At 27.6% G+C, this 16,825-nt stretch overlaps 2 pseudogenes; both read right to left on the bottom strand.

The window, feature by feature from the left end:
* Positions 1-1,830: 1,830 nt before the first annotated feature.
* LOC121129392 (larval cuticle protein A3A-like) lies at positions 1,831-2,330 on the bottom strand (annotated as a pseudogene).
* A 3,354-nt stretch (positions 2,331-5,684) lies between these two features.
* LOC121129391 (larval cuticle protein A3A-like) lies at positions 5,685-6,212 on the bottom strand (annotated as a pseudogene).
* Between the last annotated feature and the right edge of the window lie 10,613 nt (positions 6,213-16,825).

Genomic DNA, 16,825 nt, shown 5'->3' with positions numbered 1-16,825 from the left:
TTTTTATATATTTTCAAACTACGTATAATCAAAATACTCTATGCATTACATCATGGCAAAACTTTTAATTATGAAACATCTTTTTATATTTTCATGTATAGATTGTTTATACTATATTTTTAAACATATGTTTTTATGTTTATTTTTTTGAGTAATCAAAACATACATATAAATTTACATAAAAGTGAACGGGGATAATTGCAATAGGCCTTTTTTCAAAAAAAAAAAAAAAAATGAGACTGTAAAATATTAATTATAATTGTGGAAGATAATGCAGATTATTGGGAAAAAAATCTTGTATTAAGGTATTTTTGAGGAATAAAAATAATTATTTGAAATTTAAATAATGTAATAATAATGTCGTCAATTTTTTTGTTTTAACGTACCTTATAAATTTAAAAAATTATTTATTTGGTTATGAGTATATACTATTTTATCAAAATTCAAAACTATTACAGAAACGATTAACTCAAGACTTATAATTACTTAAAAAACTATTTTTATTTTTAAAATAAAGAAATATATACCCAATAATATCTCGTAAATAAATTGCCTAGCGACACCACTAAGCAGATTAAGTATTTTGCAAAATCAATAATTATACTTATATTATTTTATATATTGAGACTTCACAACAAACAATTATATCTCCTATGGAAAATCACTTAATAGTGGTGTGAAATAAATGCAATACTGACCAATGATAATCAATATTACACTTTTTATGTTATAATATATTGAAAAGTAAAAATTATTTAACTTTCAAAGGATGAGTTATCAAATTTTCTCTCAAAAAAAAAAAAAATCTATTTTTTCAATTTCACACGCAAACTTACTTTGTCGCCACGAATTCCACATTTTACGGATCGCCTGCAAATGTGGTAAAATATTGGCAGATATATTTTTTGCATTGTTTCAAAAAATCGTAAAATGTTAAGTTATGTAGTAATTAGACGTGTCATAAGCATATCTTAGACATTTGTGAATATGATACTACCTTTTTGTGTGTACATTAATACACTTAACCAACATAATTGCCAAATCAGGATGTAATTTCACTTTTGCTCTAAATTTTAAAATGTTTCAGTATTGAAGATGAAAAAGAAGACGACGGTTGAAGTTATAGAAGACTATAAATTGTTGAATGCAAAAAAATGTCGATTTACGTTTGTTAACTAAAAAGACGGATAGGCCTTTATGATAGATAACATATTCTGTTGATGCATTATAAAGGTTAAGATTAAAAATCATGCTTTAGAGAAAAAAAAAGGAGTGACAAGAAAAACTATTCTATATGTCATAATTTTCTAGTCAGAAAAGTCACAAATAACAATCTCAGAGGGTGTCTGACAACATTCTCAGTTATAATAACCATAATGTATTATCAAAATATTTTTACAATTAATATCCAAAAGAAGTGAAAGACAGTAATATTACAATTTTTTTTTAGCTCAACCTTAATCTTCGGAAATGACCTTAAAACTCGTATTAAACAATTATTCCATTTATTGGGACTCCCAATGATATTTTGTAGCAAAATACCCCAAACTATTAAAAAGTTCAGTAATTGGTATATTTTGACATAATTTCGAATCAAAGTTTTTTTTTTTTTAATTTATGAAATTGTAACGAATGAGAAAAAGAACGAAAGACGATAATTATTTTATCGATAGACGATGTGGCGTCTCATTAAATTCTATCAAAAGGGAAATTGTTATTTCATCTACGGAGAACAGAAATGTTTCATAAACCTTGATTCTTTAACCACTGAAGATGAAGACAACCTTTTAAATTATGAAGACTTAAATAAAATTAGTCAAAAACCAGCAATGCAATTTGTTTAATTTTATATATTTCAAGCATTGTGATAAATAAATATTAAGTTTAAGCGTGATAAGGGACATATTTTGGGTATGGTGCAGGAGCTGGGGCTGGAGTAGTCTCAAACTGAACATCAGCAACAAATCCACTGTCTCCTTCAACGGTGTAGGTAACTGTCTTGAGGCGACCATCGGGAAGAACAACCTTGTAAGATCCAGAAACAACACCATTCTCAGCAAGTTCATCGGCAGAGAAGTCAACACTGGATTCCTCATCGAGGACAGCGTAGTTGTAGGCATAGCTTGCTGGTGGAGGTGGAGGTGGGGGAGGAGGGTAAGGATGGTATGGCTTGTATGCTGGAGGGGCAGGTGTTGTTGTAGTAGTCGTTGGTGGTGGAGGTGGGGAGGATAAGGTCTGTAGTAGACTGGTGCAGGAGGTGCTGGCTTGTCAGCCAAGGCACAAGTGACAGCAATGCATACAATGATAAATTTTCCAATCATTTTCGTTGATGAATCAATTGAGAACTGATGACTTATCCCTGTTTTACTACGCGTATTTATAGGTATAATTTATTTATTTTAAGGCGTGTCAAAAATATCACTCATGGATATCTGGTTTTTTTGATCATTTTTTTTTGTTGATTCAAATGAGAATTATTTAATGTAACTTGCACTTAATCATATATTGATTTTTTTTAAATGTCTGTTATATTCATAAAAATTGTTTTCAAGAGTATGTCCATCCTTCTTTTTATTAAAATAATTATCAATGGTCCTGAGAGAAATCTGTAACCATTGATCAACGTCTCTCTGGCTTGATCCAATCTCTATCATACCGAAAGCCTTTGTGCCCCAGTCTAAAAAAGGTGATCTCTTACCATTTCTGATATTGAATTTCAACTAATATCCTGTGGTGTTTGATTGTATGATTGTATAAGCCAAATTTCATTTTATTCCGACTAAAAAAAAATTTTTTTTTACTATAAAATGGATATTTTTAATACCATCATCAATTTTGAGACATTCTGTATATATGTATGTTTTTGGGGGGATTCTCTCAAAAAATGATTAGAAACTAAATAAAAACATATCCTTTTTTGAACAGATCAAAAAGTTTTGATACAATATAAATATTAATGATAAATATAATAAGAAATTATCACGAAAAATGGATTTGGTGAAAATTTGGAACATCATTTATTTTAGCGGAAAAACTAATTTTGTTTTGATAATTTGGAGGTGTAGTTCAATCCAATTTTCAGTTTTGAGATCTTAAAGATAAAATGTTTGGAATTTTGATTCAATGTATGTCGTAAACAAAGGCAATGATAGGCAAATATTATTATAACTTGAAAATTTAATATTTAGCTTAATATATATTTACCGAAATGGTGTTTTCAGAAATAAAAAAATCTTATATTATATTGTCAATATTCAAATTATACAACCTGAAATCTTTCTAATAGGAAAATGGAATCTTAGTTTTTTAACAGAAATACAATAAATATTGTAGTTAAATTATTGTTTTTTGGTGAAAAATAAATCTTATAATTTATAATTCATGAGCAAAAATACAAAAAGGCAATTGTTGTAGAATAATAGAATTTGGTTTACTTGATAAGAATAATAAAATTAAAATCATAATTACTTATAAATACCATTAAATTATAAATTTCATTCCATACAGTTATTTATATCTATAAAATAATAATGCAATAATTGAAAGGGAAATTGTTATCATTTAAAACAGGGAATTCATCATTTTATGGTAAACAATAAATAAAAAAGATAAGAAAAAGAAGACTATAGTAGCTCCCTTTATTACTTGGCTGTTTGACTATTGGAGATAATTTGTTTTTCTGAATACATATCAAAAATATTGCATCATTTAAATAGAAATTACAGAAATGAAGCACAATGCACATAAAGATATTTTGAATATTCTTTCGAGGTTTCAAATTTCGGCATTTCTATAAATCAAAGATAATCAAATTTACTATTTAGTAGTGCATTGAATTGATTAGTTCCTATGGTCAATCCTTATCACTCAAAGCAGTAGTAGTTGTGAGCTCTTTACAAGTGTAAAATTATCTGAAAAAATTACAATTAAGATTGAACAACCTTTTTTATATATTTTCAAACTACGTATAATCAAAATACTCTATGCATTACATCATGGCAAAACTTTTAATTATGAAACATCTTTTTATATTTTCATGTATAGATTGTTTATACTATATTTTTAAACATATGTTTTTATGTTTATTTTTTTGAGTAATCAAAACATACATATAAATTTACATAAAAGTGAACGGGGATAATTGCAATAGGCCTTTTTTTCAAAATTAAAAAAAAAAAAAAATGAGACTGTAAAATATTAATTATAATTGTGGAAGATAATGCAGATTATTGGGAAAAAAATCTTGTATTAAGGTATTTTTGAGGAATAAAAATAATTATTTGAAATTTAAATAATGTAATAATAATGTCGTCAATTTTTTGTTTTAACGTACCTTATAAATTTAAAAAATTATTTATTTGGTTATGAGTATATACTATTTTATCAAAATTCAAAACTATTTCAGAAACGATTAACTCAAGACTTATAATTACTTAAAAAACTATTTTTATTTTTAAAATAAAGAAATATATACCCAATAATATCTCGTAAATAAATTGCCTAGCGACACCACTAAGCAGATTAAGTATTTTGCAAAAATCAATAAATATACTTATATTATTTTATATATTGAAACTTCACAACAAACAATTATATCTCCTATGGAAAATCACTTAATAGTGGTGTGAAATAAATGCAATACTGACCAATGATAATCAATATTACACTTTTTATGTTATAATATATTGAAAAGTAAAAATTATTTAACTTTCAAAGGATGAGTTATCAAATTTTCTCTCAAAAAAAAAAAATCTATTTTTCTCAATTTCACACGCAAACGTACTTTGTCGCCACGATTTCCACATTTTACAGATCGCCTGCAAATGTGGTAAAATATTGGCAGATATATTTTTTGCATTGTTTCAAAAAATCGTAAAATGTTAAGTTATGTAGTAATTAGACGTGTCATAAGCATATCTTAGACATTTGTGAAGATGATACTACCTTTTTGTGTGTAGATTAATACACTTAACCAACATAATTGCCAAATCAGGATGTAATTTCACTTTTGCTCTAAATTTTAAAATGTTTCAGTATTGAAGATGAAGAAAGAAGACGACGGTTGAAGTTATAGAAGGGTATAAATTGCATTAAAGTTATAGAAGGGTATAAATCGTTGGATGCAAAAAAATGTCAATTTACTATGGTTGACTAACAAGACGGATAGGCATTCATGATACAAAACATAATCTGTTGACAATGACAATCTTCACATTCTCAGTTATAATAACCATATTGTATTATCAAAATATTTTTACAATTAATATTCAAAAGAAGTGAAAGACTGTAATATTACAATTTTTTCTAGCTCAACCCTTTTCTTCGGAAATGACCTTAAAAACTCATTTTAAACAGTTTCTCCATTTATTGGGACTCCCAATGATATTCTATAGAAAAATACGCCGAACTATTAAAAAGTTCAGTAATTGGTATATTTTGACAAAATTTTGTGCAAAGTATTTTTTTTTTTTATGAATTTGTAACAAAATAGAAAAAGAACAAAGGACGATAATTATTTTATCGATAGACGATGTGACATCTCATTAAAGAATATCAAAAGGGAAATTGTTATTTCATCTACAGAGAACAGAAATGTTTAATAAACCTTGATTCTATAGTCACTGAAGATGAAGACAACCTTTTAAATTATGAAGAGTTAAATAAACTTAGTCAAAAACCAGCAATGCAATTTGTTTAATTTTATATATTTCAAGCATTGTGATAAATAAATATTAAGTTTAAGCGTGATAAGGGACATATTTTGGGTATGGTGCAGGAGCTGGGGCTGGAGTAGTCTCAAACTGAACATCAGCAACGAATCCACTGTCTCCTTCAACGGTGTAGGTAACTGTCTTGATGCGACCATCGGGAAGAACAACCTTGTAAGATCCAGAAACAACACCATTCTCAGCAAGTTCATCAGCAGAGAAGTCAACACTGGATTCCTCATCGAGGACAGCATAGTTGTAGGCATAGCTTGCTGGTGGAGGGGAGGGGGGGAGGAGGGTAAGGATGGTATGGTTTGTATGCAGGAGGGGCAGGCGTGGTTGTAGTCGTCGTCGTTGGTGGTGGAGGTGGGGGAGGATAAGGTCTGTAGTAGACTGGTGCAGGAGGTGCTGGCTTGTCAGCCAAGGCACAAGTCACAGCAAGGCATACAATGAGGAATTTTCCAATCATTTTTGTTGATGAATCAATTGAGAACTGATGACTTATCCCTGTTTTACTATGCGTATTTATAGGTATAATTTATTTATTTTAAGGCGTGTCAAAAATATCACTCATGGATATCTTGTTTTTTTTGATCATTTTTTTTTGTTGAATCAATAAATGAAACTTGTACTTAATCATTATAATGTTTTTTTTTCTTCATCCTACTAAAAAAATTTGTTGTTCTATTTTTTTAAAATATTTTAAACTTACTGAAAGTGCTAATATTATAACATTACTGCGTTTTTGAATTATTAACATTTTTCACACGGACAAGATTTTTAAAATATATTTTTAATTAATATACTTTGATTGATTTTATCCTATTTTCTAAGAGTAAAGGTGTATTATTTTAATCTCAAATTATTTTACTTCATTACGTATATAAGATGAATAAGGGATATCAATTTGATTAATATAATCAGTGTACTTTAGATATATTCAATTTGTAATATAAACAAATATTATAAACGTCTTTCATACTCCGATAGAACTTGCAAAATTAGAAGATGTTTTTAAATTGTTTAATCTTATTCAATATTCTTGAGTAATAAAATTATGAATTTTAACTTGATTAAAATTTGGCATGGAAGTTTTTTCACAAATTTTTGAAATTTTGGATAGGTAGCTCTATTTAATAATGTGTCTTGAAGACTAAAGATAAATAAATTGCAATTTTGAGGAATTTTTGATGACATACAGGATAGGGCAGCAAAACATGGCCTGGTCATTACTGTTGTAAGTTTTAGTGATTATTTTTTTTATATTAGTTTTTCACCATCCTTTTTATATATAAAAATTATACTTATCACACAATCATTTCATCATTACGAGCGAGCAATAAGCAAAAAGGCAGTACATCTGAGACCTCTAAGATACTTTAGTTGAAATAATACATATTACGGAAATAGTTAATATTTAAAGGTGACTGGTTTTTAAATTACATTGGGTTACCTCACCTAATATATGGCCCAACAATGGTTCTTGGCGTTGTTAACTCTGATGGAAAGAAGATGCCTCTGTTTTTTTCAAGGCTAGACAGAAAATTTGCCAAGAGGCCTACTAAAATGTGCTTACGCATACCAACTTGCCATGGCTGAACTCCAACTACCCGGAGGGTAACCACGTGTGGAATCAGGACGGCACCCCATCTCATATGTCCACCAAGTGCCAAAAGTTATGTATATACAATATGGCTTGATTGTGGTCCAAAGAGATATGGCCCCTTTACTTACCAGATCTGAACATACGGGACTTTTCCATATAGGGCACTTTGGAGAGGGAACCCAACAATATCTAATACCAAATATGGACTCACTGAAGTCCTCCATAGTGGCTTCATTGGACAATTTGTCAAAGGGAATATGTCATCAACTCCTACATGGCCTTCAGGCGATATGTAAAGACTGTGATTGATAATCAAGGTGACCATATTGAGTGAAAAAGTTTGAGAAAATCTTGTCTACATATTTTGTTAACATCATTTTTGCCTATTATTGAAAATATCAAATTATTGATGTATTTCTAAATCCATTCTAGAGTCCACGTGCTGTTGCCCTACCCTGTGTATCTCGTAAACCAAATCAATTATAGGCAGTCTAATACATCTTCGAAAAATTAGAAAAAAAAAATTCTGTTTCATTTGTTTGTTATTAAATATAGAAAAAAACGATGGCCCTGTTTTTTCGCTTAAAATATGTAAAGTATATAAGCTTTTTTTTATATTTAAACTTATTGAGATAAAACCTATATGATTTTTAAAAAAATAAGTGAAGAGTGAGAAATTCATGGAATTAGGAATAATGGTGTGATTTACTTTTTATCCATTGTTTAAGGAAAAAAGGTTTCATCGAACACATACTATTATTTGAATATGTTATAAAATTACAAGAAGTACACAATAAATAAAGTTATGTTTTTTGTAGGTCAAACATTTTTCTAATTTTATGAATTTTCCACTCTAGATTATTTTTTTTTATTTTAAATTATAAGAACTCTATTAAGGTTGAAAATTACTTTAAACTTTTTAGCAGAGAAAAACTTAAATGTTAGATGTCTTTCATTGACATAAAATTATTGACAAAAAGTCATTCATACACTTCAAAATTACAAAATTTATTTCATAATAAAATGTTCAAATATTCATATTTATACATAAAAATTAATAATATTATTTCATTTTTAAGAATTATATGACGTTAAACATAATTATTGAATTTCTAGTTGGAACACAATTTTTGTGTTGGTAAATAGGTATATAAATACCTAAAAGTACTTAATTATTTTTAAACAATTCTAAAACCTGAGGTTCTTAAATTATTATTTATTGAAAAAGGACTAATGTTTATTTATGATACTATTATAAAGATAAAAGTTAATAAAATATAGTGTGAAATAATAATTCAAAGCAGATGAAATATTATAAATACAGTTTTAATTATTGGTTATAGAATATTATTAAAAGAGATGTCTATTTTTAAATGGAAATTCTTTGTCGAGAATGTAATTTCCTTGAATTTAAAGGGTTAAAAAACTCAACAAGCACTTATAAATATGATGAAATGTGTAATATTATACAAACTGGTTTCTTAAATCCAATAAAAATACAGTTTCAATCGGTATACCAATAGTAAAATGAATAGGTAATATCTATAAATGGTTGGACAACATGATAAATAAAATATACTTAATATTTGAATTACAGTGTTTTTTTACTGTTCAGAACCGTACTCATCAGTTTCTTCAAAAAAAAAAACTCCAATAAAATGTGAAATCTTAACTCGTTTAAATAATCTTGTAGTCCAAACTCTTTTTTAAATTTTGGTTTTGATTACCAAAAAATTTGATTTACTCAAGGATTAAATAATTGAGACGACATTTTATATATTGGTATATATTTATTAATAGTGCCACAAAGAAATAAAATATGGAATCCGTAACTTGATCAAACTCAGAGTATTTATAATTTAATTTTGGAAGAACTGAAAACTATTTGGTGGAAAAAAATATAGTTTTGGTTTATTTCATGTCAACTTTTTTTCAATTTAAGGCATGATCATCTCCGATGTTGATGATTTATGTAGGTTTGGCTTTTCTGCATAAAATAAGAGAGTGAGTGAAATATTAAGGTCGTTTTAGGCCCTCTTAAAGTTGTACTTAATGCATTGGACCAGTGTTGATTAGAAGGACATTATTGTGCTCAAAGTGGCCCAATTAAAAAAAAAATACGTCAAAGGATGCATACAAACACAAACTGTCACTTATCGGCTACTACCAAGCATAAAAATTGATTTTGTAGAACATTTATCATTATATGTTTTCAATCATATCCAAAATTTAGAGTATTATCTTAATGGGATAACTTCCAAAAAGAGCATTAATTAGAGTAGGTAGAGCAGCCTTTATAGTATATTGGTATAACTATTAATAGGTATCTTCAAAATGCACGTATCAATTGAAATACAATACTGCATTTCCATGTTTTAATTATTTAATGTGTAACAAAACTATGTGGGGAGTCAAAGTACATTGAGTACGTAATTTCCTTGTTATAAATACTAACTCTATCATAGTGTCAATTTTATTATTTTATAAAAATCAAAACTTTCAATGGTATTAGGTATATTAAAATCCTAATTTATATGCTAGTGGGGCAGGTGTGGTTGTAGTCGTCGTTGGTGGTTGGAGGTGGGAGAGGATAAGGTATGTAGTAGACTGGTGCAGGTGATGCTGGCTTATCAGCCAATGAGCATGTGAGAGCAATGCATAGAATGATAAAATTTCTAATCATTTGTGTTTATGAATCAATTGAGAACTGATGGTTAATGTAGCTTGAACTTAGTCTTCAATACTGTTATATTTATTTCTTTTCCTTTTCCTGACAGAAGAAATATGTTTGGAATTATATTTGACCGAATAATTTTCATATTTGTGTATATACATCTTTATAATTCTTCATACCTACAAGGTGTTTATCAATATTTTTCCCTACAGTAAACCTTATTATTTGTAAGTAAAAAAGAGTTATCTTATATATTCTCTGATTGGGGTTAGAGGAGGTGGGGGAGTAGGGTATGGATTAGGGTTCCAAAAAAATCACTTTATGTGAAAAATTAAAAATATGAGGCCTCAAATACGATTGACAAAATTTGATCAATTTCTATAAATATTAAGGATAGTTCAACAACGGCTCTGTAGTTTTGAATTTTTACATATTTTGGGGAAATGTTCTTCTGATAATGTTTTTTAAGAAGTGGCAGCAATTTCATTAAATTTTTTTATATTTTTCATTTCCTTCAAATGTTCAAATTTTGTATATATCAAAAGTAACTAGGTAACCATGATCAGTATTTAAACACCAAGTGTTAGATAAAATTGGGTAAATTCGGACACTCTGCTTGAAACCATGTATATTAAAATATTTGCTTCATCACGAGAAAGTGACTCTATAGGTGCAAAATGTTCCATGCATTTTTAATATAGATGTCTGATTAAAGGTCAAACGTAAATTTCTCAGTCAGTCCAAGAAAGAGTTGTCGGTAAATTGAATGAATTACATATATATTTCAATTTGATATCTTGTCATATATAGCGATAAAGCTGGGTTTCTGGTAATGGAAGAGTTTATCCAGAACATTCTTCGTGCAAATAGAGGATCAATACTAGATGCGATCAAAATTGCAATAAATACTTTCGTTTCATTTTCTGTGGTGACGAAATCCGCTTTTCCCTTATAGTTGGCATAAATATTTGTCTGATTAACATGAATTGTCCATAAATCCTTATAAAAACAATTCCAAAATTTAAACAGTAAATAAGTTTCTATCGTTCTAATAATTTACCTCAGGAAATCCCAAGTCTTTGGGGGGTGATAGAAGTCCCATAAATCCATTCAGGAGTCTTAAAGCTATTTCTATTCCAAATTTTATAAGATTTACCATCATTGTCATTGGTTAGCTTTACATCAGATAAAACAACTTGACATTGCCAGTCAATTGCCTCCCAGATAAATTGTCCACAAGTCGACTTTCAGCCTCATCAGAAGAGTCTTCATCAGTTAACGAGCTAGGATTATTAGGCGACTTATATACTTTTGCATCACATTCTTCTTCTTCTAAGATTGTTAGAAGGCATGTACATTTAATATTTACGTGTAATAGCAAAACGAACCATATATGGTACAGTATATAAAAAGTTAAAAATAGATCGAGAAATACTTTTCTTGGGAAGCCATTTCTAGTAATTAAATGTATGTGGTCTTTTTAAAGTGACATCAAAACACAGAATGAAGCTCAAGAGGGGTGTTAGTCATCTTAAATAGTTTCTACATGATTAGTGTACTTTCACATATAAAAAATTTGATAAATTTCTAAACCTGACATAAGATTTTGACACAATATTCAAAGATACACTAATGTACCATATATGTACCGCTAGGAGGATCAGTATTTTAATATTTTGAAAATATATTTGTACATATTTATAAATATACAAAATCATCTTTTGTCATACTGATAGGATTTAAAAATATTTATTGTTTTTTATAAATTTTGATATATTTTTTAGTATAATTTAACAATAATATTTTCAAATTATTATTATTTTTTAAGTGAAAGTGATTTTATACTGTAATCAATAGGTAATAAGTGTACAAATAGTAAAAAAATTATATTAGGTATATATTAGGGTGATGCAGTTGTCCCAACATTATCAGAATCAGCATAACTTAATTTTGGTACTGTAACTAGGTAAGTAGAACACAAATACAAAATTTAAGCATATTAGGTTAACGTTTACTACTAGCACAATAACAATTTCTAAACGTGTATGACAAAAACTTGTTTTTATTGGTTTTATACAAATATGTTGATAAATAACATACTTTTATAATCTTATAGAGCTTATTGACTAATATTACTAATAAACTATGCTTGCCTTGTGATTATAAATATGTCAATCAATAATACCAACTTGAAACAAAAAAATAATACTCATGTATTTGACGCATGTACAAGTAACTGTGTCTGTATTTGCGTTCGACCGACGTTGTTGTAGTACTATAGAAATACCATCTGATTCAAACGATCATTTATAATTTACAGGGGGGGAACTGCAGCAATGTAAATGTGCTTACTTTTCTAGTTAGAAAATAAATACAATTTTGATATTCTAAATTTATTTTATATTAAAATGATAATTAATAAGAAGAAAATAAAGAAAGGTTTTCCAATTTTTATTTTATGTACTGCATTTTAATTATGTCTATTATATTTAATAAACAGTCTAGACGCGATCACTCATTGTTCTGTAGTATCAAGGAAATTAGACTCACAAACAAAAATTTTAAAACATCCTTACCTTTTTTTGTTTATAAAAATATTTTATTGAAAAAAGTTTTGCTTGGTACGTGTTTATAAATTTTAAATTGTGCTAGTGGTAAACCTTAAAAAAATTTACTAATATTTTGAATAAGTATTTTACCTGCCTAGTTATAGTATTAAAATTAAGTTCCACTGATTCTGACAATGATTTATAATTACGGGGAAACTGCATCATCTTAGTATAAACGCCTATATTATAACGTTATATAAACAAGTATTTCAGACGTCTTTCCATTCTCCTATTGAGCTTTCTAAATCTTAAGATATTACTTAATTGTTACCATTGATTTCTTTGATCTTTTTAACAAAATAAAATTTTCTAAATAGATGTACAGGATGTATTTGGATTTAATTATAAATATTATTGATTAAAATATAATTTTTAAAACATATTAACTTTACCCTTTTAATAGCAATTATATTGTTTGTGCAAAATAGTAAAATGATTCAACTGGTAAAAATTAACAATTACTTCATAACTTTTTTCTTTTTGCGAAATCTTTGGACTGTTTAATATTCCCAAAAGATTTTTTGACAACGTTTTAATGAATGTAGTAAAATTAAGCAAATTATTTAGCGCAGTATATTATACAAAAATTTATTTCTTTTGTTTCAAAATTGTTATCAAAAAACAAATTTTATAGAACTAGGACTTAATTCCAGTTCGATAAACAGGGTATCATATCAATGACAAAAGTCATATAAAAATCTGTAAAAGTTCCTGTTGTAAAATATTTGAGACTCCTATTGAATTGGTCTTCTTTGTTTGAAAATTTTCATAGATGATAATTACTTGAAGGGCAATAAGTTTTTGCAATGCAGTGTGGGTGGGACATTCAAATCTCTGTAATTGGCTTCTTAAGGTGGTTAAAAAGTTGACAAATTGTTGATTTTGGAATTGTTATTCATAACAACAGATCCTACAAGTCCCAATATCTTTGTCACCGCAACCAATAATTTATATCCAAATTTGACTGGTTTGTTTTGAATATACAGTTTACATCTATGACACCCATAATACGGCACAATTGATTCAACGGTACTTATATTTCTTTCTACAATAAAATTCTTCATTTAGTTTTTGCTCAGATACAATACGGTAATTAATTATTTCAACTCATCAAGCTCAATTCTATAATTGTGATTTCCTTTTTGAGCAGCGTACCTATTCTTTTCCTTGAAAAGCATACTCAACTATTTCGTCTACCATGATAAAATCAAATAATGTATTTGGAAACTCATGGACATTTGGAGTAGGAGCAAGATTGGGGCCATGAGTAAAAAATCATATCATTTTGTATGTCTTGTTACAGCCACTCATTTTTATACTTTCTTCTTTTTTTGCCTTCGGTTCATGGGTATATTTGGCTTTGAGGGAGAGGACCTTTCCGTTTTATGAGAAAATCATAAGTACGTAAGTTCTCCTTATGTTGTTCTTCGTCATTACATATGGATCTGTTATAATTCTTCACCAAGAGAGACACTTGTGCCAAGAATTGATTACTTTCTAAGTTATTCATGTTTGGATCGGCTGGATGAATATATTACTCACTCTTCCATTTTCGATACTGAGATCATTTTGTCAATTTCATCAAAATATTCCAAAACCAGAAACATTTTTTTTTTTCCAATAGTCCATAATAATAGAATGTATTGATAAACACAAATGTTGTAATATACTTATAAGTTAGGTATGTTACACAGTCTAAAAAAAGCATAATATGAATTTGAAAAAGGACTCTTACGTTGTGCATGGAGTGTTTCTTTCCACTACTATACTTTATTATAAGACCACAAAGTACTCTCCCACCACTTTTGTCCTCTAATACTTCACTATGAACGTAGACATAAAAATTCAATTATGAATAAAACTTGTACCCTCCTGTTACCAACTTCAGCTTAAATTGACGCTCGAAAACATTGATTTTTGGAGCTTATGCTGTTTGTATTTAGAAAATTTCTTTTTTGAAGAAACAATATAGATTATAATTAATATAATTTTTTATATTAAAAATTAACATTTATCATATTTAAAAAATCAATTGAAATTTGTATAAATAATTTTTCGTTTCCCATAAACATTTGTAAATATCAATTACACAATATAATACTTTTTAGATAAAAAAAACTCAATTATTGGGAATTGAATACAATATAATTAAATATCAATCTGAAATTTAAAGTCGTATGTTTAAAAAAATATATAAATAAAACCGATCAAAGACATGTTAGTAAAACTGAAAGTGGGAAGATATGGGAAATTATAAATATTATTTCCATGGAAAATCATCTATCTTCAAATCATATTACCTCAATTGTTTAGTTATTAAAATAGTAGCTTGGTTTTCTATTTAGGGGGCTTTAACTATTTTTTGAACTACAGTTGACTGTAAATACATCTAATAACCTGTAAAAAAAGAAAAGAAGTATTTTATTGTACACATGCAAGTAAATCATATGAAACTTTCAAATAATGTTAATAAATAAATAATTTCAGTACAATTTAGTTTTAATAATTTAATATAAACCAATTATGTTAATTCATTTTATAAACACAAATGGAATGTTTTACACAAATCAATCTCGTATAAAAGTTAAAAAATCATTTAAAACGCAATTTTGATATTATGATTTTACAACAAAATAATAAGACTTATTATACAAAGAATATTTTCAACTTCTCTTTAACTACAAAAAATTATTTGATTGATTACCGTACAGTGTTATAACTTTTTTATTTAATGAAAATTTTTTATATTTAAAGCAATAATGATATTCACAAAAATATAAAATTGAAGCAAAAGTTGAAAACTTATAGTTTTGTCATGTCATGTGTATATTTGTCATTCAAATTTTTTCTTTAAATATATAAATGGTAATAATTAAATATTTTTTAACAAACTCTTTAAAACTAATGCAACTTTTAATTTTTAGTATCACTCCTAGGAATTAATATATACAATAACACGTGTGAATGTAAATTGAATTAAATGTAAATATTAGATACCTACGCAACATAAAGTAATCAAACATATGAATTGTGCAACTATCCAGTACTTTGTTTCTGAAATGTATATGAATTCATTATTTTACAATTGTATATAAGATAAATGAAAAGTAATTTTTTCAATTTTGTAGAAAAAAAATTACGGCTGTCACGTTTATTTTATAAGCCTTTTTCTACAAAAACTTTGTTTGTGTGACTAATTAATGATAGAAAAAAGTGCCATTTTAAATGAGTCGGTATGTAAATCATAAATAATTTATATTTCTTATTGATATCAAAGCATTTGAAAAAGGAGTAGAATTAGTTTGGATATCCTGGCTACCGAAAGAAACATCATCACAAGCCTGTTTCATTTTTAGGACAAGAGTACTCTAGTCTTGAGTTAACCCAGAAGAATATTCCTTTTAAATATCGGAATTATCTGGTGAAGTATCATCCTTAAGTTTCATTATGTTTCATCCATTATGTTTTTGGATGGACTCAATTCGTCATTATGGATTGAATCAAAGCTACTTTCATTTGACGAAAAATGAAGCATTTTCTGCGAATTAGAAAATATAGGCGAAGGAAACAAGGATTCGCTCTTGTAACTGTTCCCGATATTTTCACAACAAAGTATTTCAGGCCTCAATCACATCTTTTGTTACTATTGAACAGAAACATAATCATAATGTTAACTCGTTCATCACATTCTATTTGTGTCACCTAAACTGACAGAATCGAAAGAGAAACATTTTTTTTTCGAAGACTAAATATGTTCAAGATGGTTATAAAAGTAAGTTAAGCATTAGTTTGAATATATCGTTTAAAAAATATATATTTTTAACTAGTCACAGCCGCTGCAGAGACTAAGTAGACAATAATTTAACAATATATATATTTATGACGTCCTCACTATAGTGTTGAGAAATATTTTTCTCACACTCAGTGTGAAATATGTGAAAATTATAATTTATCAAATAATAATTTCCATTCATGGCTTAATGAAAAATGCGATTATTATGTTATTATGGTAATTTAAATTTGAAAACAAGCTTATGCAAAACAAAACATAAATAAGTTCACACCGTCAATAGTCCTCACCACTTCCACATAAGGCTCTATGAGAAATGGAAAGGGCTGCCTGTTGGCTTTTTGCTACCTCATGATGACAATATATATATATATTAGTTTTTTCTGCAAAAATTATGTATGTGTTTTAGGTCAAAAAAATAATTACTAAACCTTCCTA

The sequence above is a fragment of the Lepeophtheirus salmonis genome, chromosome 14 (genome assembly GCF_016086655.4).
Source record: "Lepeophtheirus salmonis chromosome 14, UVic_Lsal_1.4, whole genome shotgun sequence".
Lineage (NCBI taxonomy): Eukaryota > Metazoa > Arthropoda > Copepoda > Siphonostomatoida > Caligidae > Lepeophtheirus > Lepeophtheirus salmonis.
This window is presented reverse-complemented; position numbering and strand designations above follow the sequence as displayed.